This window comes from Callorhinus ursinus, unplaced genomic scaffold (genome assembly GCF_003265705.2).
Source record: "Callorhinus ursinus isolate GAN/ISIS: 27379988/994484 unplaced genomic scaffold, GSC_fseal_2.0 scaffold4, whole genome shotgun sequence".
Lineage (NCBI taxonomy): Eukaryota > Metazoa > Chordata > Mammalia > Carnivora > Otariidae > Callorhinus > Callorhinus ursinus.
The window spans coordinates 160,087,543-160,094,122 of NW_027397066.1; the positions used below are offsets into that span (position 1 = coordinate 160,087,543).

General features: G+C 51.9%; 1 long non-coding RNA gene across 1 annotated transcript in view; it reads left to right on the plus strand.

Annotated features, from left to right (window-relative positions):
* Positions 1-212: 212 nt before the first annotated feature.
* Positions 213-6,580, plus strand: part of LOC141372535 (uncharacterized) — a 6,981-nt gene continuing 613 nt past the window's right edge. Inside the window, exons 1-2 of the long non-coding RNA XR_012377812.1 lie at positions 213-254; positions 4,837-4,997. This is a non-coding gene — a long non-coding RNA (uncharacterized lncRNA). The remainder of the gene's footprint in view (positions 255-4,836; positions 4,998-6,580) is intronic.

Below are 6,580 nucleotides of genomic sequence, written 5' to 3' on the forward strand. Positions count from 1 at the left end.
TCTGGGCCATCTGGGGTGGAAATGCATCATGTGCGAAGTTTTTCTCTGATCTCCGGATTTCTCTCCTGATAGGAGGGGAGGAGATTTCAGTGTACACTCCCATATATGCTTTATCTAGAAAGCTGTTACTCTGCTGGGGCTGGAAGCCAGGCTTCCAGGTTCCAGGTTCCAGGTTCCAGGTTCCAGGTTCCAATCCCACATCCTTTCTTGTTTGTGTATTTTGAAGGGATGTCCAGCATGCAGTATGAATCTGGGTGAGTTTTGACTTGGTGGTAGCTTTTTAAGTCCTGGCATACAGGGGGTACTCATCCATTAATCCGGACTGTAGCCCTTTTGTACTATGGTTACCAGATGACGTTCTAAGTGTTGGCAGTATCGAGATAAATAAAACAAAATCCTTCCACTCATTGAAATCACACTGGGGATGAGAAACATGTAAATTAAAAATTGCAATAAAAAGCTCATAGTTCTGCCCTTTGAGAATACCACTTTCTTCGGTGAACCTTAGGATGAACATTCTGGAGGGGCTCAGACACAGAAAGGTATAATCCCTTCATTTTAAAACTGCAAGTCCTGAGGCCCAGAGAAGGGAGGAGAGAGGAAACTCCTACTTGGCAAGCTAGTGCGGCTGGCACTGTGCTGGGCTCTTACTTGCACAGTGACACGTGGGGAGTGGCTTGGTGTCAGGGCAAAGCAGGGACTGGACTGCAGCCCCAGTGCTCCCCTCAGGGCTTGGAGCAGACTCTGTGTTTTTCACAGGGGCCCCTCCCTGCAGGGCCTCCAGGGGTCTCCTACACCTGCAAGGTCCAGTGCAGTGCCTCAGGGGCCAAATGAGCTGCTCCCGTCTGCCTAGGAGCTCTACCCTCCCAGTTCCTCCTTCTGCGAGCCCCTCGCCTGGCCCGCCCAGCTGGAGGCCTTTAGGGGGAGCCCCAGCAGCCCTTCAGGAGGAATAGTTCACCTTTGTCTCTGCCTCCTCTCCTGCTGGACCTCCTGGAGGCAGGGCTGGGACCCCTCGCTCCTTCCATCGGGCAGATGGGGACACGGAGGTCTGACACAGGCTCTTGGCCGGTAGGGTCAGAGCTGACAGCCGCCTTCTATTTTGGTTCCATTCCTGAGCTTGCTGTCTCACACCCCTGGGTTTGTTTCCTTCACTCATACGTGGAATATAAGAAACAGCACAGAGGATCACAGGGGAAGGGAGGGCAAACGGAATGGGAAGTCATGAGAGAGGGAGAAAATCCATGAGAGACTCTTGACTCTAGGAGACAAACAGAGGGTCACTGGAGGGGAGGTGGTGGGAGGATGGGGTCACTGGGGGATGGGCATTGAGGAGGGCACGTGATGGGATGAGCACTGGGTATTATACACAACTGATGAATCACTGAACACTACATCTGAAACTAGAAATAAAATAAAAAAGAACGCTTTGGTGTGGCCAGACTGAGCCCCCCTTCCCTGCACCCATTAGCCATGTGTGCCCCCGGCTGCCTGGGGTGGGGGTGGCTGCTCCTGGCAGCAGGGGCAGTTGTGAGGGGCATGTGACAGTCAGCAGCTCCCATGGCCACTTCCTCGACCCTTTTCAGGAGATGTGCCTGCATTTCCCCTGGAGCCAGGGCTCAGCTCTCTGCCTCCCCAGTATGGGGGCCTGAGGGCCGACACGGATTTTCCCGGCCATCCAGTTGGTGCTGATGCTGAGCAGGCTACTGCGGGCTGGATGCGAGGGCTCTCCCCTCCCCAGCCGTTGGGGAAGGCTTGGGCCCGAGTGTCACAGCGGCTCCAGGCCTGCGTGTGTGGCCGGACCCTCTGCTTTGATCCCACATCAGACTCCGGCTTTATTATTTTTCCAGGCACTGTGATTATCCCCCTAATCATGCCAGGAAATGAAAAGCCACAGATGCTTTCTGTTCAGTGGCCCTGTAGATCTCTGTTGTATTATGAATGTGAAAGTTGATTGAACCTGAGAAACAATTTGAAGGCAGAGGTTCTAAAGCGATCTTCATAAGCGGAAGCCTCGCCCAAGGTCGAGGGCAGCTCAGACTGGCTTTGAGTGTGAAGCCCAGCCAATGGGGGGGCTGCAGTGTGTTGCCCCCCCGGGGCCGTGTGTGTCCCCTGCAGGTCTGAGTGGCACCGTATGCTGCAGCCGGGAGTCGCAGGACTCATCCAGCCCAGCCCTGGGGGGCATAGAAGAAGCACAATGACTCCCCAAGACTGACTCACATGTTCTGGCCTCGGCAGAGTTAGGGGCCCCCTGCTCCAGCTCCTACTTCCCACCTCACCTGTCCAGTGATGGACGCATCTCCATCTTCCAGCATCATGGGGCGGGGGCTCTCTCTGCTCACCTGCGTCCCCCCCACTGGTGCTGACTTTCCAGGGTGGACGAGTGTCAGCTTTATAAGTGGCAGCAATAATGATGCTGATGAGAACATGGAACTAAAACGGACCATGTACTCTGGGTGTTTTAAATATCACAACTAATTTAGTCTTCGTAACAATCGCATAGGAATTCAGGTTCATTGCTTCCCAGTTAGCTGCCCACCATCTCCTTTCCCACACTCAAGTGGTAACGCGACTCTATCTTATCAAGACCTAATTGTAGGGAAGAGAAAGAAGGAGGAAGTTTCTTCCCTTCTGACCCTTAATCTGAAACACAAATTTCTGCCTGAAAATTATTGCTTTCTTCTCCTTTTTTCCTGTCCCTGCTTGCCCTCTTCCCTCACTTCATGTGTCCTGTGCGTCTGTCTGCCCCCCTGGATGGCCTCTGTGCCTGATCCCCTGCAATGTGTCCATGCTGGAGAGCGGGCAGACCTGCCCCGCGAGCCCGGCCACAGCGTGTGTGCACTGCTCCATGCTTTCTCTACTCTTTGCCTCCCGCCATGAATATCTTTAATTTCATCATTTACCTCCTGCCTTCCCTACTGAATGTCATGAATATTGTTTCCACAGATAGCCTGCTCATTTTTAAAAGTGCATTTGCCATTCTGTGGGCTTGAGATGGGATAGCCCAGGTGTACATAGAGAAAACAACGTATAAAATGAATATCGTGAGGACCATCCTTCCTCCCAGAGGCAGTGGGCCTACGAGGCAGAAAGAAAGATGCGCAGTCCTCAAGGGGAAGGGGAGCGAGGCCGGTTCAGTTGGGCCTGGGTCTGCAAGGGCCTGCACACCACAGCAAAACTCATGTCCCTGGCTTCTTAAAGCTGTTTTCCCAAGTATAGAGCAGATGCTCATTCAACAAACATGTATTGAGCATGCGTTGCGGGGGACATGCTAACTATTTTACATGCCAGGTGCTGTTCTGAGTGCCTGACAGGCGGTCACTCATTGAATCCTTGTAGCAACCTGAGCAGCTGGGTAATAATGTATCATCCTCAGCATTTTACAGTCGAGGAAACTGAGACACAATGAGGTTAAGTAAGTTGCCCAAGTGTGCAAAGCTATCAAATGGCAGAGCCAACATTCAAACCCAGCTGGTGGGACTACATGTGGCCTGTCTAGGCTCTCCTGCTTCCTACCTGCCACATGCCAGTCCTGGGAGAACCAACACGGTGAGGCTTGTGTGAGTGCTACACACAGGAGGTGCAGCTGGTGTTCTGAAGATAAAAGCTCTCCCAGGCTTGGGAGGGCAGAGGAAACTTCTTGTGGAAAGTGGCACTGGATCTGGGTGTTTATGGAGGGATAGGATTCAAAAGGGTAAAGGAGACAGGGCATTTTAGGCAGGAAGAGCGGAAATATCAAGACCATGGTTTGAGCGGGGATAGAGGGAGGGGTGGAGATGGGGGAAAGAGAATTTGTGTGTGTTGGCCTGTGAGGAAGGGACAAGGATGCCATCCATCCAATCTGTCTGCTGACATTCTGTTGGCAGAAGGTCTGAGACTCCACTTTAGGGGATCTGAGCTGAGGTGGTAAGGAGGAGCCCTGGGCCGGCAGGGCCGGCGGTGGGGAGTGACCATGACCCCTCTCTAGCCTTGCCATTGACTTGCCGCAGTGTGTGTTCTGCTTTTCCCCCTGCCTTTCCAAATGTAAACCACCTGCCTGGTGTAGACTGCCATTTCCAGCTTTCTTCAGTTGTCATGGTATTAAGTGTAAAACAACAACAACATATATTTATTTTATGTTATTTACAAACTGTAATGTTCAGCAGGAAAACAAATTGAGATTTCTGGGCAAAGAGGAGGCGTCTGATGTTCTGATTCACTCAGCGGGCAGTTGCAGATGCCTTTGGAAGAGATAGAGCGGCCCTGCCTGGGGGTAGGAGGGAAGGCTGTGAGGGACAGTGTTGAAGGACGGGGGAACCAGAAGGTGGAGGGTGGGCAGTGAAGCCTTTAGTGTGGTGCTCCTGGGATCCAGGCGTCCCAGGTCAGAGGCACACCATCTGGTTGCAGTATGAATAGTGATGAGCAATGGCAGTGCTCCTGTAGGTGAGCCCTTCTGGGCAGCATGTACTCAGCAGTGTGTGTGCGTGTGCGTGCACATGCACATGTACGCGCATGTGTGCTCTTTGGTGATGCTGTGTGTGCCGACTCCCACGTTTCTTCCTGAGAGACTCGGACCTACCTTCTCCAGCACTAATCAAGTAGAGCTCTCATTTTCCAAGCCTCATTTTGTAGCTATGACACCTTCCCCTGATGGGGCAAAGAAGGGAGAGAAAGTGGAGGGGGGTATTTCACTTTATGTTGATGCAAAGTTGCATTACTAAAATCCCAGAATAACAGGCTCCATCTCTCCCTTTAGCAGTTGCTTGTTTACACTGGGTTCCCAGCTCTCCCGAGGTACCAGGAAGCACAGCATCCACCTCTCCCCAAACTTTGCCACATCCCCTGTCTCCCCTCTCACAGGGCTGGACTCCTGACCTCGACTGATCTGCTCAGCTCCAATCTAGGGCCTTTGTGGAAGCTCCCAGAAGAGAAACCCTGTTTGTGCTCCTGGAATTGAGCCAGTAAGAACAGAGGGGCTGTAGCGACCAAATAGACCCCTGGACGGAAGAGCCTCTGTGCTGGTGAGCCCTGAGCAAGGGAAGGGGAGGGTGACAGATGATGAACAGGGTCCTGGTAACATTACTGAAGCCCCTGGATGAGTCCAGGCAGGAAGCTAGTCAATCCTCAGACTTCGCAGGTGGGGATGGTAATAGATTCTATTTTTCTCCTTTCCATCACAGTTTATGTCACTTGCCTCTGCCCTAAATGATGCAGTGCTGGCCACAGTTTGGTGAATTGAACAGCTGGGTTGGGGGAGAAAGTGGCCTCAAAGAAGGCCTAGGAGAGAGACCCAAGCCTGCTGACCTGAGGCTGTTCCTGGATGACTGTTCAGAAAGCTGCCCATCAGCTGAGATGGGGCAGGCGGGGCGGTGGATGGAGCATAGGGCTTGGCTCCTCCATGTGCACCTGTCATCATCTACTGATGGTTTAGAGAGGGGGAGAGTGCAAACACTGGCAGAAACCTTGTGAACTGTTTGGCCCATTTTGTGGCTGGGGAGCTAAAGACCCAGAAAAAAAGCATGACTTGTCTAAGACCATACAGTGTTCGAGATGAATTCTTTATTTTAATTTGATTTTGCCATGGCGTGGAGTTGTTGAGGTGTTGAGGCTGGGAAACCCACTAATGTTAGTGCCTTTCTTATAGAGCAGCAGAAAGTCCTGGGGCTGGGGTTGGGCTCAGGGATGCAACATTTAAATGAAGGATTTGGGGGGCTTCAGGGTCCTTCCAGTCACAACTTATGCCCTCCTGGGATTCACTTTTTAAAAAGATTTTGTTTACTTATTTATTTTAGAGAGAGAGAGGGAGAGAGTGCAAGTGGGGGGCAGAGGGAGAGGGAGGGGGAAAGAATCTCAAGCAGACTCCCTACTGAGTGCAGAGCCCCATACAGGGCACAATGCAGGGCTCAGTCTCACGACCCTGAGATCATGACCTGAACTGAAATGAAGAGGCGGCTGCTCAACTGACTGAGCCACCCCCACCTGGGATTCATTTTTAAAGCAAGCCACTGCCAACTTCACTTTTCTCCCATCACAGAGCTCCCATTTGGAGCTCAGCCCCTCCTCCTGGCCTCTCATCCTGCCCTCCAGGTGAAGTGGAGCTTCATTAGTGGCTGGGTATGAGGATGGCCCCGGTGTGCATCTGGAAGGAAATTGGCTATAAGTCGGTGGTCAGGGAGGGCAGGGCCAGGCAGGAGAGTGACATGAGAGAAGGCTCTGCTTGTGGTAGCTTCCAACCTCCAAATGGCAAAGATGGGCAATCACAGAGATCAATCCCTTGTCCTTTGCTCAGAATCACTCTTGGAGGAAGGCAGTTTCTGCCTCCTGAGGTCTGATTTAGTTGTCTCTGACCTTCTGAGAGAAATGACCAAAGATATGAATACATACGTACATACACACATGTATATGCATGCACCACACATACACATGAGCACACATGCATACACATGCCTATGCACACACATGCACAAACACACACGAACACATACCCACACACGTACACACAGACAAAACAGGCATTTACATACATATGCACACATGTTTAAACACACACACACAATACATACAGGTGTACACAGGCACACACTAGAAGCACACATGCGCACAC